Source organism: Mauremys reevesii, linkage group 4, assembly GCF_016161935.1.
Source record: "Mauremys reevesii isolate NIE-2019 linkage group 4, ASM1616193v1, whole genome shotgun sequence".
Lineage (NCBI taxonomy): Eukaryota > Metazoa > Chordata > Testudines > Geoemydidae > Mauremys > Mauremys reevesii.
In genome coordinates this window covers 12,393,748-12,409,744 of record NC_052626.1, presented here as the reverse complement: position 1 = coordinate 12,409,744, position 15,997 = coordinate 12,393,748, and the positions used below count along the sequence as shown (strand labels likewise).

Here is a 15,997-nt window from a genome sequence, read left to right as displayed (position 1 = left end):
TTTGCTGATTTCAGCAAGCAGTTGTGTGGTCTGTGCAAGAAGCTGCAGCCCGCCAACACTTTTCTCTTTTCAGATGGTTTAATTATTCTCTCGTAATAACTCTCCCCTTTTTCTATGGAGAACAGATGATCAACATGAATTGCCTGGAGACTCAGTGCTGTTGTGTGCATTGATGGAACATTTTCCAACCTCCTTTTATCAAGCTGAGGCGTGTGAGCTCACCGTGCTTTTTCTAGCACCTCCATGTCAATAATGAAGGAATTGCCAATACAAATATGAAATTAAAATGTCTTCCACGATGGGCACATTTGTCAATATTTTGGTGAAATTGAAACACAGGCGGGCAGCTCCAACAGCTGCATCGAGCTTTGGCTCTACCACTCAGCTCCCCAGTGATACAACACACCATTTGATGAGTTCCACACTCATTTCTTCATTTCCAATTTATGAAAAGAGGGATTAAAAATCTGACACAATAGTAGCCGCAGGCATTATTTTCCAGCAACATCATCCCAGAAAGCTTTTGGAATCCTTTCTAAGTCAGGACGCAATTCAAACCAAGTTAAAGTCAGTGTTGTTTAGAAAACTGACATCCGCTATTAGCAGAGTGTTTCTTTAGAAGAGATTACTCGTGTCCATCATTTAATCAGTGTCACCGCACATCATTACTAATGATAGAAATACTCTGTAGAATGACGACACAGTGGGAGAAAGGCCCCATGCTGGCGTTATTTGAAATCTGAGTGAAGGGCCTAACAAGAAAGCTAAATTATATGCTTGCTCTTCAGTTACACTGTGAAATCAACTTGAGAGGCAGATTCTACACAGAGCTCAGCAAGGAAACCGTTTCCTTTACATTGCATGACCTGGATTGGAGCTGGATTTCCGTGCAAATATGTACAAAAGATGGGATGCCTTTCAAAAAAATATGTTCCAGATCAATGACAAGTTGTTGGATTTGATGCAGGAATTGCTGGATGAAATTCTATGGCTTGTGTCATACAGGACATCAGACTACATGATCGTAATAGTCCTTTCCGGCCTTCAAATCGATTCCGCCTATGTATGAGAACATAAGCTGGGCCTGAACGTTCCCCAGTGTTTTGGCCATATAAAGTTTTGGTATCAGTTATACTATGATGACCAATTACATTTCAAGAGACTTCTTGCTAAGGGCAGGAGTTGAAGTTAATATAATTCTTGGAATGAGCTAGCAGATAAATTCGTTTGTTAACCAATGTTGCAAATCTATAACAAAAGAAATCAGTAAACGTCAGCCTAAATAAGAACTCCCTGTGCTGATTCTATTGCTTTGCTTGGTAGGCATTCATGGTATTGTAAGAAAAGTTAGCCAAATTTTGGTGCAAGTGAAAATGTGGAATAGCATCACTCCTGAAGAGAAGTTGTGCTGATGGAATAGGAAAAGTGGTTGGACTAAATCTGGTGTCCCTTGAGCCTTCATGTGCTGCTTCTAACTTATTGTCTAGCTATGTCCCTGCTTCACAACACAGTAGTGGACAGCCAGTAAAATGACTAGTCAAGTAGCTGTAGCCTCCAGTATATAACTAGCCAGTAAAGGTAGACATTATTTGACTACCTTGGCTCCTTTCTCCCAAACAATACTGTACTTCACAGTAGCATTTTTCCTATTCCCAAGATGTCTCTCTACTTAGCTGTGTCGCCATTGCATAAATTCTTCACTTACACTTAATGCTAAATTCAATCCTGACAGACTGCAACAGAGTTGCAACAGGTATAAATCAGGGGCATGTTTGACCCTTCATCTTGTCAGGCGTAGATCTGTACCCAAGGATGTGATGGAAAGCATAGGGATTGTGGAACAGTTTGTTAGTTTTGGAAATGTTCTTCATCCACCATGAAGTTCGTTAAGGTTTGATGTGGGAATCACAGCAAATCCTCTTTAGCTATCTATAATACTCACAGAGCCCCACATTATTGTGGTATCTGAGTGACTCACTATCTTTACTACATATTTATCCGCACATTTTATGGCTGGCAAACTGTAGCAGAGAGAGAGACTAAGGGTGGGATTTTCAAACATGCCTAAGTGACTTAGGAGCCTGAGTTCTATTTGAAAATGACATAGGGCCAAATTTTAAAGGTATATAGGCACCTAGTGGGTTTTTTAAAGCATCTAGGTGCCTAACTGCCATTGGTTTCAGGGGGAGTTAGGTGCCAGGGCATTTTTGTGCGTCTCACCAGGCACCTACCTGCATCTTTAGGACCTTTAAAAATCTGGCCCTTAAACACTTAGAAGCATACGTCTCATTGAAAGTCAATGGGATTTAGGCTCCAAAGGCCCAGATCTGAAAGGTATAGGAGCTAGGCACCTAAATACCATTGAAGATTTGAGCCTTAAGTGCCACTTTTGAAATGGAACGTGGGCTCCTAAGTCATGTAGGCACATTTGAAAATGTTACCTTAAGTGACTTCCCCGTGTGAACTTGGGTATCTTTGGCAAAAGGGAGACCTGAACCCAGGTCCAAGGCTAATGCCCTAACCACTGGGCCACCCTTCCTCCAGTTAGAGTGTAGAATAACCACTGGAATGTGTATGTTATTCTAATCTTGCTAGATTTCCAGTCAAATATTTGCAATTTTCCTTCTCTTCCCCACCCAGCTCTCACCAACCCCAGGAGAAACAAGCCTAAAATAAGTGGTTGTGTGTCTTGTGCAGATCTACTCTGTGATGGAGTCTGGATTGCTCCAAAGGAGATTATAAGGCAATGCACAGGAATTGTTGGATTGTAGTTGGTTGGTGTACACAAAAATGGACTGAACACTTCAATAGTCTACTCAATAGGGCATCCACAGTCGACCAGCATGGCCTTGATCAAGAAACGCATCAAAGAGGATCTCGACCGACCTCCATCAGTTGAAGAAATCATGAAAGCCATCAAACAATTAAACTCTGGCAACGCGTGCAGAAAGGATGGTATTCCAGCAGAATTTTACAAAGTAGAAGGACCAAAGGTTATTGAAGTGTTTCATGACATCTTGAGTAGCATTTGGAAGAATGAAGTCTTGTGGCATTTCTTCTAAGATGCTATTATTGTATCACTATTCAAAAACAAAGGCAGCAAAGCTGACTGCAGAAACTACAGACGCATTTCCTCCGCACAGCAGGGAAAATACTAGCTTGCATTTCAGACTCACTGCAAACATATGTGAGGAGAGTCTTCCAGAAGCGCAGAGTGATTTCAGACCAGCTCATAGTACTATGGACATGATCTTTGTCGTAAGGCAGGTCCAGAAAAAATCTTTAGAGCAGAGCATGAATCTGTATGCAGTTTTCATTGACTTGACCAAAGCTTTTGATACAATCAACAGAGAGGGTCTATGGGCATAAACTGGACTGCCAAAGAAGGCTCATACAAACCATCCATCTGTTCCACGACCACATGACAGTGCAAGTGCCCTCCAGTGGTGACTCTTCCGACGCATTGGAAATCTCCAGTCGAGTGAAGCAAGGCAGCATACTTTCTCCAGTGCTGTTCAATTTGTTCTTTGCCTGTGTCCTCATCCATTCCATAAAGGACTTGGATCAGGTGATATACATCCACTACTGACTCAATGACTCCCTCTTTGACCTTTGAAGACTCAATGCTAAGACTGAGATGGTGGAGAGAATTCTCTTTGAGGCACTTTTTGCAGATGACTGCACCTTGAAGGCCCATAGAAATGATGACCTGAAGGTCATCATTGATAGATTTTCTGAAGCATCCCACCTCTTTGGCCTTATCATCAGTCTTGGTAAGACAGAGGTCTTGTTCCAACCAGCATCTCATTCCAATGCCCCAGCGCCAGCCATCTTCATCCAAGCAACACAGCTGAAAAATGTGGATCAGTTCAAGTATTTGGACAGTACCATCTCTAGTGACGGTTCCCTTGATAAGGAAATTGCCTCCAGAATTAGTAAAGCCAGCCAGGTACTGGATCGACTCTGAACAAAGTCCTTAACCAACACAACATTTGTCTGATTACCAAATTGAAGATCTACAGTGCAGTGATTCTAACATCTCTCTTGTATGGATCTGAGACATGGACTTTTTATAAACAGCACATTCAACAGCTTCAGCAATTTCACATGTGCTCCCTCCGCTCAATAATGAGCATTCGCTGGCAGGACACAGTGACCAATATTAAAGTCCGTGAGAGGGCAAACACAACCAGCATTGAGGAAATGCTACTGAGAGCACAACTTAGATGGACTGGATATGTCATCACAATGGAAGACCACCGCCTCCCAAAACAGATTTATAAGGAGAGCTGAGTCAGGGCAAAGAAAGAAGAGTTGTCCGTATAAGCGTTTCAAAGATAACCTGAAGAGCAGTTTCCAGTGGGCTGGCATCAGTCTCAAAGAACTTGAGTAAATGGCTCAGAATAGGACTCACTGGTGGTCTCTTACAAGATCAGCATGTTACAGGTTTGAGCAGGATCAACGAAATCATCTCCACACTGCACATGAAAGGCACCACAGAGCTGCATCATCAAACATCATAGATACGGACTTTTCATGCTCTCAGTGTGACCGACCGTGCATCAGGGTTCAGACTTCAGAGTCATATATGTAGCCATAGATGAGAATTGCGACAATACTGTCATCATTGTCAGCAATGGACTACTAACAACAAGTGTACACGAAAAACGTGCACTGTGGCCAGCCACTGAAAGACAAGGGCACCGGTTATAATGTGGCCACAATGACGAAGGACACTTTCAATGTAACCCTAGCATTGTATGTACTATACCCATATGACCACATCCAGGATAAGGATATAACTTCAGAGCAGTTTCAGACAAGGTTTTGAATGTACTTAATTTACTTAGGAACCAGGAAGGAGGCTCAGTATATCAACCTAGGTATTTATCTGGCCCCCGTTATTGGGGTAGCTTAACTCCTTTTCCATGTTACCTCCTGCCCTTCCTGCTCCCTTTATGGATATGTTCATCATTAAAAAAAATCAAAGCATTTGCTCCAGTTTCCTTTGGAGCTTGGGCTCTTACTCCTGCATTTCTTCGACTGCTGATCTGGCTTATTTCCCTAAACCAGTTCCAGAAATGGACAATGACTGGGTTTTCTGAGCAGCTCCACAGTCCCTGTGCCTGACTCAGGGAATATCTGGGCAAGTGAATCTAGTTCCAAGGCCATTCCCCCTTAACTACTCCCACCAGGGTAAAATTGTTTTTATTTTCTAACTTCTTTCTTTAAAAAGAAAACTTTAGAAAACTCTTTTATAGCTGACGGATCAGCCCCTTATCAGTCCTGATCCAGCAAGTTGATCCTCAGAGATGGCCCCTTGGATAGACACAGGTGTTTATTCATGAGGGAGCAGCTTTCAGGACCAAGACCTTAGCTATTAAGTGGAGGCATCATATATATATAGTTTGTGGCTCATAAGGGGATGCTGCTTTACAAATGGCTAGAATGGTTTTCAGAATGGGGTCTAGGACTTTTTCATCCATAGTTGTCAGCACAAATATGAAATGGAAGAAAGAGCAAGAAATCTTGATCACTGAAATACTAACATTCTCAGTGATGATATGTGGACATGCTGCTAGCATAAGCTGAAGTTCATAGGCCTGAAGTCTGCTGATTTTAATTAATAGATTCACTCTCTCTGCATTATGGAGTTGATCCAGCTGCGATGGAAGACAATTGGGCCTCTTTTCTTTATCATCAGGCTGGTTGCTCAGGCCATATGCTCTGATGACAACATCAGTGGGAGTTCTGTTGTGGAGGGTGGGCAGCTCATTCTCAGCCGCTCTTGATCTAAAAAAATGCAAATATTTTATGGAATTAGGATAAAAAAAATTTAAATGCAGCTCACTTAGGACCTGGCTTGAATTAAACTGGTGTCCCAGAGAAATAAGTCCAATACTATAGCTGCCAAGAATCAGCTCTGTCAAGTAATCAGCTCATGATTGCTGTTGGCAGCTGTGTTGCATGACTGTCACCCCATCCAAATAAATACCACCAACGAGGCTCTTAGGAGCATAGTGGGAGGAACAATCCTGTACTAATACAAAGGGAAGGATTAGATGCCCTAGGTAGGAGACCTTTTCTATGCATAGTTTCCAAGCCTATGCCTTGAGTTAATTAAATTTTTTATAGACTGTCCCAGGAATGGGCTTGGGTTACTGATTTTATGTCTCAGCTCACACTCGGTTTTAGTTTTATGGGAAGGTGACTTTGGTGGCTGTGAAAGTAAAGGACTGATAGCAATGACTAGTGCCATGTACACAATGAGCAGGCCCAGCACAAGCATCCCAGTGCATCAAAATCCTCCCCTGCAACAGCCCTGCTGGTCCAATGCATGGTATCTTCCCAGCAGAGACTGCTGGTCCTAGTGAATTATGGCAAACTGCGCCTTCATTTAGTGATGTGGACAGACTTGTGCTTAACTCTAGAACAACTCTGCTCCATTCACTTTTGCTCTTCAAGTCTCCAGCAGGCAAAATCTGGTGAATTAATCCACTGCGTCATCTTATTTATTCTGATGTAGACACGTATCTTTTAAGAGCATCTATCCTGGGCTCTAAATACCCTGACAGCTTTTAATACAATAAAGGTATAACTCCAGCAGGCAACCTAACCCCAGAACATTAAAACACACCGAAACTGGCCAACAGCGTTGAAATGTCTCACTTTCCACCTCATCAAACCCATCCAATGCAGACCACCACAAAACCCTAAACACAAAGGTCAACAATTACAGGCTATTTCTGGCCAGTGCAGGGGAGTGAATTGCAAGTGTACTGTGCCAGTAGGTTTCAGTTCTGACCTGCAACAACCATTATTTTCTACAGATGCTTTTCTACAGATGCTACAGATCTTTTCTACAGATGCATAAACTCAAGCATGTGCCAAGCAGAGCTGCATCATTTGGGATTGTTATGATGTGAACAAATGTTTACTATAAATATGACGCTAAATAATTGGCTTTGATTGTGTCTTAAATCCTGTATGGCCCAGTTTGGCCAAATACTGATCTAATATTGATACTGGTGTAAACCCAGTGCTGTAAACCTAAAGTAACTCCACTGGCTTCAATAAGATCACAGTCTCACCCACACTACGTTGGCAAGGCATGTTAAATTCAACCTTATCCCAAAAAAGTACAATGCAATTGCAATCAGAAACCATGAGCTAATGCTTCCAGTTCATTTTCCATATGTTCTAGTTTGGTGCATACCATCTCGCAAGATAGGGAAAACAGTACATGCTGATATGGACAGTGGTTGTAAACATCTAGAACATTACAGTTAGCCAACATTAATCTTACCATTTAAGGGAACCTGTGTCTGCTACAGGGAACTCAGAATTTACTCTGACCCATGGATAGGGTTGCCAGGCATGTAGTTTTTGACTGGAACACCTGGTCGAAAAGGGACCCTGGTGGCTCCAGTCAGCACTGCCGTTAAAAGTCCGGCCAGTGGCGCAGCGGGGGCCCAGGGCTAAGGCAGGCTCCCTGCCTGCCCTAGCTCCACGTAGTTCCCGGAAGCAGACACCAGGTCATTGCAGCCCCTAGACTCATAGGCGGCGAGGGAGGCTTCATGCACTGCCCCCGCCCCACTGCTGGCTCGTCAGCTCCCATTGGCTGGGAACTGTGACCAATGGGAGCTGCAGGGCCAGCACCTGCGGTTGCGAAGGCAGTGTGCAGAGCATCCCTGGCCGCCAATGCGCCTAGGGGCTGCAGGGACCTGGCAGCCACTTCCTGGGAGCCGCAGTAAGTGCCACCGGGACCCCACACCCCGAACCCTCTCCCACACCCCAACCTCCTGGCCCAGCTTGGAGTCCCCTCCTGCACCCAAACTCCTGCACCCCACATTCCTCCAACACCCCAACACCCTACCCCAGCCCTGAGCCCCCTGCTGAACCCCAAACCCTTCATTCTCAGCCCCACCCCAGAGTCTGCACCCCCAGCCAGAGACCCTCACCTCAACCCCTTGTTCCAGCCCGGTGTAATTAAGTGAGGGTGGGGGAGAGCGAGTGACGGATGGAGGGGGGATGGAGCGAGTGGGGGCAGGGCCTCAGGGAAGAGGCGAGGCAGGGGGGCGGGATGGGGTGTTCGGTTTTGTGCAATTAGAAAGTTGGCACCCTACCCAAGGGCTGTAATTCAGAAAACACCTGTAACCATCCAACCCAGCAGTCGCCAACTTGTCAGAAACCTGGAATATTTTCTATTTAAGGGACAATAATGTAGAGGATTGCTACAGAGCCAAAACCTTTCCAAAGAGAGAGCCCACTGGATCCTTGTGGAAAAAGAGAAACTCCATCAGCAAGTTCACTTTCATTTAAGCCTGTTTTGCTTTGGTTTTTTGGCACGCAACTACCATTTTTGTTCCACTAGTTCTTTTCACTTTGCAGGACCCATGACATCATCATCTTTACATGCTCACTACACTGAGACTTTGTTTCCACAGAACCTTAAATCTAGGCAGGTGATTTTTCAGAAGAAGATGCCCTGACATGATTTGGTATTGGTGAAACTTCCCATCACAGCTAAGTTTCTGCTGAGTTTCCCCCTGACTTGAAGGATTTATAGGAATCTTTTTCCATTTTGGTCCACTTCAGCATATCTATATAGATACTTGATAAAATAGGAGACAAATTGACTTTACGTTCCACCCCAACCCAAATTTCTAATATTTTTCCTAATAATCCCCTCCTCAAATTAAATAAAAGCCCTTGGAATGTGTTAGCCAGAGCTTAATACCTTCAGTTTATTTGGGGATTGTTTTAGCTGTTTATTCCTTGTTTAAGTGGTGGCAGATGACAGAACAAGAAGCAATGGTCTCAAGTTGCAGTGGGGAAGGTTTAGGTTGGATATTAGGAAACATTATTTCCCTGGGAGGGTGGTGAAGCACTGGAATGGGTTCCCTAGGGAGGTGGTGGAATCTCCATCGTTCGAGCTTCTTAAGGCCAGGTTTGACAAAGCCCTGGCTGGGATGATTTAGTTGGGGTTGGTCCTGCTTTGAGCAGGGGGTTGGACTAGATGACCTCCTGAGGTCTCTTCCAACCGTGATATTCTAAGCGCTGCTATGCAGCCATGTCGCTCTGAAGCCTGAATTCAGAACAAGAAGTGTAGGCCAACCATCAGGCCACCAGCTACAAAGGGCCAAAGCCCCTCTGATTTCCTACACAGTGAGTGTTTTTATCTGCCTTTTCTTGTAATGGCAACTATACTAATAAATTCTTTCGACACGCCTTTGGATTGTGTGTAGTTCCAGAAGAGGCCCGTTATTGTGGAGCATTGAGATGGCACATGAAATAAAAAGGTGAAGTGGTTTCCCTGGCAACAGTAACCATGTATAAATTATCAGAAGTCCCTCTGCCTCCTGCGCTACGCTTGCCAGTGCGCATAGCTTTGCATGGATTATAGTCATGGCAATGCAGAATTCATTGTATAATGAATGTCCTCTGCTAGCCAGCATACGTTCAGTCGATTCAGCTTCTGCTGAATATTTTTAGGTACAGCAGAACCCTAATTTTAGCCAGGGCCAGATTAAGCCATAGGTACAATAAGCTTGTGCCTAGGCCCTACTTCCTGGAATCATACAATGTGGGCAGAATTTTAATGTTCATTTAAAAAAAAAAAATAGGTTTCTAGCCCACATGAGTGCACAGAAAAGCTTGAACATGTGACCCAAGCATAAGTGATACAGCAGTGTCTGTCTGAGTCTGCAGACAGCCTGAAACAATAGCTCCGAGACACGTCAAGAGCCCCATTCATCTCAATAGGGTCGTGTAGGGGGGTCCGCTGTCAGGAGAGGGGGCTCTTCGTCCTCCGGGGTGCCTGGGAACCAGGCCGCCTCACTACGCTGAGCAAGCAGTTCAGCCTCTAAAGCCCAGGCCCTGGGTTTAGGGCGGGGCAACAAACACAGCAGGTCAACTAGGCTCAGGCCTTTAGGCAGGGTTGAGCAAACAGTTCAGTACTTTAGCCCAGGCCCTGAGGCAGGGCGGGGCAGCAAACACTAGTTCAGGGGCTCAGACCCTCAGGCAGGGGCTGAGCAAGCAGTTCAGTATATAAGCCCAGGCCTTTGGTCAGGGTGGGGCAGCAAACAATAGTTCAGTACATTAAGCCCAGGCTCCTAGACCTGAGCGTCGGGGCGAGGGGGAGACTGCCACCCATGAGTGGGGTGGCAGGGGCAGGGGCGGCTCTAGAAATCACACTGCCCCAAGCAGCGCGGTGCGCTGCGCCGCCCTTCCCCGGTCCTGCGGCGGGTCCCCTCTTCCCGCGGCTCCGGTTGAGCTCCCGCAGGCATGCCTGCGGCAGGTCGACCGGAGCCCGGGACGAGAGGACCTGCTGCAGGCATGACTGTGGCGGGTGCCGTGGTCCCGCGGCTCCGGTTGACGTGCCGCAGGCATGCCTGCGGGAGGTCCAGCCGAGCCGCGGGACGAGCGCCCCCTCCGCAGTCATGCCTGCGGCAGGTCCACTCGTCCCGGGCTCCGGTCGACCTGCCGCAGCCATGGTCCGCCGGCCCAGCCTCCCGCCCTCCCCGGCGGCAGGGGACGCCCCCTACATTTTGCCGCCCTAGGCACCAGCTTGTTTTGCTGGTGCCTAGAGCCGCCCCTGGGCAGGGGGGACGCAGGCCCGCCCACTCCCTATGCGTCCCAGCCCGGGGCCCTAACAGCGGCAGACAGCCTGCTGCTGTGTCAGTGGGGATCCTGGCCACAACACACTGACATTGGTTCAGGCAGTGTTGCAGCCAGACTGGGGTCGGCTACCCCCGGGCTACTGCCCCTCACCGAGTACCTGAGTCGTCGTGGTGTCAGCATAGGGGTCAACCACCATCGGCTCCTCAACGTGGGTGTCCACGGACGGGTTCAGCGGGTCCTCGGGGTAGGTGGCAAAAGGTAGGTTCGGCTCCTCGTCGGGGTAGCTGGAGCGGGGCGATCCCGGCCAGTCCTCCTCGGGGTAGCGAGCGCGGGGCAGGCTCGGCCAGGCCTCCCTGGGATAGTGAGCGAGGGGAAGGCTAGGCCGGTCGCTGCCTTCTGCTGCCTCCCCAGCAGGAGCTCGATCGCAGACATCCGGTCCCTCTGACGGCTGGCGCCTTACTGAGCTCGGAGGTCCCACCTTTATACTTCCGGGTCGGCGCTTGACCCTTTGCGGGGCGGGATCAGAGCTCCATAGCTCCGCCCAGTCCGGCCTTCTGCTGGGTTCTTCGTCCTCCGGGGTGCCTGGGAACCAGGCCGCCTCACTACAGGTGTTAACGCCAAGAGCCACTGCTTTGAGGGTCCTCCACCAATAACAGCCCAGTAGGACTCTGTGTGGCAGGAGAAGAGGGAAGTGGGCTGAGCCCACCTACCCCAGTAGATACCCCAACAGTCAGATGTAAGTGTTCCAGAACCCCCCTCCCCCTGCTCCCATCCCTACTTCTAGAGTAGGTGGGGAGGGGGGAAGGAAAACCCTGTTGCTCCCCGGTGGATGAAGGGGTCCTGCTACCCTTCTTGGGGGTTATAGGAAAGTCCCTTGTGGCTGCCTCTCAGAGAGAGGAGGCCCTCGCCACTCCAGAAAAAGGGAGTAGAGCCATGGTACAGGTCTGGGAACATGGGGGTATGTCGTGCTGTGCCTACAGCCCCAGATTTGCCTTAATCCCCCTATGTAAACCCCATTTAACAAAGCTCCATTAGCATTTTTGAATCAGTGTCTCTCTCCCCTCCATGGTCTGAAAATTAATTATTGGGCATTTCCCCCCTTTTAGAAAAGGTTTGGGTGGCCCCCCAAGGCTTTTGTGAACTTGGGATTCTCCTGTACTCATAAGAACATAAGAATGGCCGTGCTGGGTCAGATCAAAGGTCCATCCAGCCCAGTATCTTGTCTACTGACAGTGGCCAATGCCAGGTGCCCCAGAGGGAGTGAATCTAACAGGTAATGATCTCTTCTGCTGTCCATCACCACCCTCTGACAAACAGAGGCTAGGGACACCATTCCTTACCCATCCTGGCTAATAGCCATCAATGGACTTAACCTCCATGAATTTATCAGTTCTCTTTTAAACCCTGTTATGCTCCTAGCCTTCACAACTTCCTCAGGCAAGGAGTTCCACAAGTTGACTGTGTGCTGCGTGAAGAAGAACTTCCTTTTATTTGTTTTAAACCTGCTGCCCATTAATTTCATTTGGTGGTCCCTAGTTCTTATATTATGGGAACAAGTAAATAACTTTTCCTTATTCACTTTCTCCACACCACTCATGATTTTATATACCTCAATCATATCCCCCCTTAGTCTCCTCTTTTCCAAGCTGAAAAGTCCTAGCCTCTTTAATTTCTCCTCATATGGGACCCGCTCCAAACCCCCAATCATTTTAGTTGCCCTTCTCTGAACCTTTTCTAATGCCAGAATATCTTTTATGAGATGAAGAGATCACATCTGTACGCAGTATTCAAGATGTGGGCGTACCATGGATTTATATAAGGGCAGTAAGATATTCTCCGTCTTATTCTCTATCCCCTTTTTAATGATTCCTAACATCCATACTTGGGGTGGAAGTCTCAGGGGACTGGTTATAATTTGCAGAGCCCTTCACCTCCAGGTCATCAGTTTGCACATAGCCTCAGCTGGAAGCAAGTGAATGCAAGTCACCGCCATCTGATGGCAGTTTGGCCTATACGAAAAGAGTCGGTGTCTCAGCTCCTTATGGGCTTGAAGTCAGGGGGCATTTGCATCAGGCATGGGCACAGAACCATAGTGACAGCTGATATCTATATCAGTCGGCGCAGCAGAGAGGCGAAGGACTGAGCTGATCCAGTCGTTGGTCCCGCGAAGCCAGAGCTGAGGCCCGGTGTCAGTGTACTGCGGCTTGCACATCATCCGTTTACATGGACACTGCTGAGTCAGGGCCAGATTAAGGCATATGCCTGTGCTTAAGGCCCTAGCTTCTGGAGTCATGTGATGAGATCCGAGTCTCAACTTTCACTTTAAAAAGATACATTTCTAGCCTTTTTGCAAAATAAAACTTGAAAATGTGACATGAGCATAAAAGATGCCAAAGTCTGCAGCGAGCTGGATACAATATTACTATTTTTTTTTACTATGGTAGCACCTAGAATCCTGTCAGAGACCAGGACAACAGCTCCAAGAGGTGTAAACTACCCAATTAATCTTTACTCTGAAACCTCCAAGGAGGGGCAGGGCCAACTGTGTGGGAGGTGCCTAGACCCCCAGTTTGCCTGATCCTGTGTGAGTGAGGGACCTCTCCTGGAGTTAGAGAGACCTTAGCTCCTTCTGTGCCGCTGCCACGTCGGGCAGTCCAGTTCCTCCTCTGATTATGGTCGCTCGCTACTTGTGGTACTTCTTCCCGGGGGATGCCAGTATGTTCTGTATCCTCTGTCACTGTCTTCTGCTGGTTTTGGCCTTCCTTGTTTTCACTTTCCCACCTCCGGCACCCAGTTTAACGCTTACTTAGCATGTCTCTTACCTTCTGTATGGGATTCATGTCCCAACCACCTAAGCTTCTTTCTTTTATGATATTTAACGTGTCCTTCTGTGGCAGCTCCCTTCTGTCTTGCATGTGTTGTTTTGTCTTCCCAGGAAATGTGTAGTGTTTTCCTCAGCCCCATGTGATGGGCAGCCTCCAACCTCTTTTTGTTAGCCACTCGCTGCTCCATACAGAAGTGTGCTAAGTACCATCACACTGTTTAACTTGGTGTGGAAACCGTGAGACCAAGACTTTAAATAGCCAGTTGCAACCGTAGGTCAAATTGTTGTGGTCCTTAGGGTGGGAGAGAGTAGGAGAGGCATTTTATAATGGAAGAACAGACATCACCTTAAATCTAATCCCACGGAAATTCTGGGCACTGTCTGACAGTCGGTTATCCTGTTGAAAGGCTGTGTCATCAGAGTGGTTCAAGGAACTTCTCATCACTGTTTGAGAAATAGTGTTGGCCCTAAAAGGGAGAGTGTGCCCAGTTATGCAGCTCAAGACATTGGTTCCTATAATGCAGCTCTTCCCTAATTTCTCTGCGTTAGCGGGAATGCAGTTCACCATGTGAAAGTTACTCTTTCACCCACGTAAAAACGATGTTCTTGTTATTCCAAGAGACCCAGAGGAAACAGCACTCCCAGCACAGGAAGTTTAGGGGAGAGGCTTCCAGACACCAGACTTGAACACCACTAGTGGAGACCTCTGCAACCAGTGGGCTGGATTTTGCATGAGAGGCACAGGCCTGCTACAGGGATGGCACAAAGCTGCATTGCCCCAGGGTGACCTCCAGGAGGTATTATATTTCAAGCTGGCCTGGCACAGCACCTCTGGGAGCTCCCAGGAGCGCACGACTGCTGCATCAGCCCTTAGTAGGGTGCAGCTTGCACTAGGCTCTGCAGCTGGTGTGGCAGCTGGATAGGGCCATGGCTTTGCTTTTTCCCTCCCCTACTGGATGTCTAGCAGCCTGGGAGGCACTCGGAGGGAGCAGCCCCTGCATTCAGGCGAGCTCAGGTCTGCAAATCCCTACCGTGCAGGGTATGATCGATGAACACTGATGAAAGACCTTATAAACTAACAGCTTCCAGATTTTTGACCTCAGGCTTTTACCCTCGGGAAACAGCTCACAAATCAGATCCCTCTTACTGGAATTAGCTGCGGAGGCCATGGGCTAGAGCTGATGTATGCACTGCTGCGCCCAAAACACTCCCCCGAAGCACACTCAGCCTACTGACTAGTATCAGTATTATTTGCTAAGTGCTCACAATGTCCCAGCCTCTCTGCTCATTGCATAGCCCTGTTCCAATGCTCACACTACTCCAGCCTTTGCTGTCTTACCCCACCCCCAAGATGGCACCAGGTGATCCCCCTCTCCTTACTCAAGATGGGGAACAGAAAGGCCCCAGTCCCCCAGGGGATTGTCACTTCTGGGTCACTCAGAGAGGTACGATCACCGCACATAGCTGCCACTAGCACACACAGAGGAGCTCAGATCCCCATAGCCAAGGAGGCGTGGCCGGCAGGAGAGCGCTGAGAGCAGGGCCAGCTCCAGGCCCCAGCATGCCAAGCACATGCTTGGGGTGGCATGCCGCGGGGGACGCTCTGCCGGTCGCCGGGAGGGCGGCAGGCGGCTCCGGTGGACCTCCCGCAGGCGTGCCTGCGGATGCTCCACCAGAGCCGCGGGACCAGCGGACCCTCCACAGGCACGTCTGCAGGAGGTCCACCGGAGCCGCGGGACCGGCAACTGCCAGAGCGCCCCCTGCAGCATGCCGCCGTGCTTGGGGCGGCGAAATTGCTAGAGCCACCCCTGGCTGAGAGACCAGCAGCTTAGGAAAGATCAAACCTGTATTTTGTGCTACATTTGACCTTGGCCTTAAAGTTATCAAGGGCGACAAACAGGCTTTTCCCTTGGGGCAGCCCCTGTGCTGGGGAGGGATTGATACATTCATCCAAGCTGGAAGACATTAGAAAATTGTATTTTGTACCATTGACGTTCATTGATTTCCAGTGCGTTGACCATTCCAGTGCGTTTTCATTCCAGCCGTTTGCAGGGCTGCATGAAAACGTCACTGGGCAGCCCTGGTTAAAATCATGCCTTAACAGACTAAATAGCATCCCTGTATTACTCCGTCCAGAGAGCCTGTTTAGTGACATGTAGGAGAAGAGGCATAGTCCAGTGGTTAGGTACTAGTCTAGGATTTGGGGAATAACCAGGTTTGATTCCTTGCTATGCTACAGAATTCCTGGGTGACCTTGGGCAAGAAGCTTAAGCCTAGATCCTCAAAAGTGTTTTGGTGCCTAGTTCCCATTGTTTCAATAGGAGTTTGCAGTGGTGTGGGAACAAGTTGTACAGTGGGAGTGCTGAGAGCCATGGAACCAAACTGTAAACCGTGTATATGATGAAAATCACTTGAAGCCAGGGGGTGCAGCAACACCCCTAGTTCCAGCACCTATGGGAGTCTGGTGCCTACGTATCTTTGAGAATCTGGGCCTTAGTCTCCTCTGTGCCTGTGCCTCCGTTCCCCATCTGTAAAATGGGTATAATAGCA

General features: G+C 48.0%; 2 long non-coding RNA genes across 2 annotated transcripts in view; one reads left to right on the top strand and one right to left on the bottom strand.

Moving 5' to 3' along the window:
- The window catches only part of LOC120405322, a 65,649-nt gene that overhangs the window by 31,680 nt on the left and 17,972 nt on the right, over positions 1-15,997 (top strand). The gene's annotated exons all lie outside the window — the stretch shown is intronic.
- On the bottom strand, positions 5,605-11,340 carry LOC120405323. The gene is made up of 2 exons (XR_005598495.1): positions 10,781-11,340; positions 5,605-5,793 (listed from the first exon to the last, which is right to left on the bottom strand). It is a non-coding gene; the product is annotated as an uncharacterized LOC120405323 (long non-coding RNA).